Genomic DNA, 2,318 nt, shown 5'->3' on the forward strand with positions numbered 1-2,318 from the left:
TTTTCTTTATTATTTTGGAGCTTGTTTAAATTCTTATTATCAATGAAAAATTCTTTTATGATGTTTAGACTTTGAGCATGCTATTTATTATTCATGTTTGCTAAAGTAGTCTAAGATGATCCATGCCTAGGAAGATGAAGTGTGCTACATCCTAAATTAGCATACTTAGGTAGACACCTCATGCTACACCGAAGATGGATCTTCCTAACATCTTTATGCTATTATTTTAAAAGACTTGTAGCCAAAATTGCATGCCTCTCCAAAAGACAAAAATTAAGAACACAATCCTTGATGCAATGCTATGTGGTGGATTCCAAACCCTAGATCTATTTACTCTGATAAATTTCAATCCGTACTCATAGTTTAATTTAGTTGAATCAAGTTAGCAAATTCTTCTTCTTGATTTATTTTTAAAAGAAAAATAACTTATTCTTCAATCCCTGTGGACCGACATCCGTAAACACTATCCTACAGGATACGTGCTATTGCGTGGTTTATTTTTGAAATTGAAATAACCGATCAATTTTTGGCGCCGTTGCCGGGGATTGCTAGCATAATTATTTTTCCTATCATTAAAAAAAAATTAATTAATTAAAAAAAAACTTTCAAAAAAATATATATATATAAAAAAATTATTATTTTCTATTATTGTTACTTTTCTTATCTCCTTTTTCTCTTCTACTAATTTTTTTTTTCAATTTTTCTTTTGGTCTTATTTGATCAGGAATCGAAGGAAAAATCTGGGATGATCAAAAGGAGAATAGCTGGAAAAGAAATGCTGTAAAGGTTTGCCTAAAAATTTAAATTGCTAGGAAAATTCTCTTTGGTAACCTCTAAACCTTTCTTATTTAAATTAATTATTAGCTTGAAATTTTGTGGTGATTCTTTGATTTTAATTTTAGCAAAAGTGTGAATGCATGCTTGATACACATACACAAATTAATCCGCACATAGTAAGGGCAATCACCTCAACAAGATAAGAGCCGGATTTCATCACCGGACTCTTGCCCAACTTAGGTGAATCAATCTCATATAGTGTCACATTAATTAAAATCAATTAGACGTTGGCTCCTAGGGACATTCGAGCTCAATAGGACGAAGATCACCGAAAGTTGCACCAATTTCGCTCTGTGGCTTAGTTGATGCCTAGGCAAGCTTTGTCCCTATAAGGGAGACAGTTCATCTGTTCGAGGCAAGTGGGTTTTAAGTGGGACCTTTGCGAACGCATCGTGACCCCTCCACTTACCTGGGAGCTTACCTGGTCAACTCGGTTCATCAGACCGGATTGGAGGCTTAGGTGCCCTCTTCAAACCAGTTAGGAGCTGTCTAGTGATTTTAGGACAAATACAAGGATTGATGTGTTTATCTTTTATTGCATGCTTGACTGATCAAGTACTAGTGTATGCAAGGGAGTCGTTCTAGAGTACGTGACCTATTACCTTTTGACCCTGAAATAGAACGGACCCTTAGAAATATTCGAGCTGAGATCAGAACATTAGAATCATCCCCACCTCCTGAGATGGCTGAATAACAACCCAAACTCCTGAGGGAGTACTTTACTCCCACCATTTACACTTCCCCATCTTGCATTCGATTACCTGAGGTAGCAACTGTACAGTATGAAATAAAGTCTAGTGTGATCTAAATGCTCCCATCTTTTTATGGGCTCACCAACGAAGACCCATATAAACACTTAGATGAACTCCTTGAGATTTGCACCACTGTCAAGATTCATAACTTCACTGATGATGCTCTGAAACTTAGATTATTCCCCTTCTCCCTTAAAGATAGAGCCAAGCAATGGCTGAATTCTTTAGAAGCCAATTCGATTCGTTCTTGGAATCAAATGCAACAAGAATTTCTTAAAAAATACTTTTTCATAGGAAGAACGAACAAGTTTAGACGTGCCATCACGAGCTTCTCCCAAACTGAGGGAGAAGAATTTCATGAAACTTGGGAGAGATTTTGGGACCTAATCCGTAAATGCCCACATCATCAAATACCTAAATGGCAGCTAGTGCAATGTTTTTATGACGGATTGACTGAACGAAACCATCAGATGATCGATGCTGCATACAGGGGGACTTTCATGCTTCAAAATGAGCATGAAGCATGGCAATTATTTAAAAATCTTAATGAAAACTCCCTTCACCATGCTTCCTGTTCTCGTCAAGCACCCCCCGAGTTCTCAAAGAAAAGGGACCATTTGTGAAATAAGTCATTCCATGGACCTATCTAGCTAGGTAGATGCATTGTCCCATAAGATTGACCAACTGATGATAGGTGGGTATTACATGAACTCTTCCTAAGCACAAGTG

At 36.9% G+C, this 2,318-nt stretch overlaps 1 non-coding gene across 1 annotated transcript; it reads right to left on the reverse strand.

Moving 5' to 3' along the window:
• Window positions 1-1,894: 1,894 nt before the first annotated feature.
• Window positions 1,895-2,001, reverse strand: LOC120108773. Its single transcript, XR_005509989.1, has one exon. It is a non-coding gene; the product is annotated as a small nucleolar RNA R71 (small nucleolar RNA).
• Between the last annotated feature and the right edge of the window lie 317 nt (window positions 2,002-2,318).

This window comes from Phoenix dactylifera, unplaced genomic scaffold (genome assembly GCF_009389715.1).
Source record: "Phoenix dactylifera cultivar Barhee BC4 unplaced genomic scaffold, palm_55x_up_171113_PBpolish2nd_filt_p 001544F, whole genome shotgun sequence".
NCBI classification, from domain to species: domain Eukaryota; kingdom Viridiplantae; phylum Streptophyta; class Magnoliopsida; order Arecales; family Arecaceae; genus Phoenix; species Phoenix dactylifera.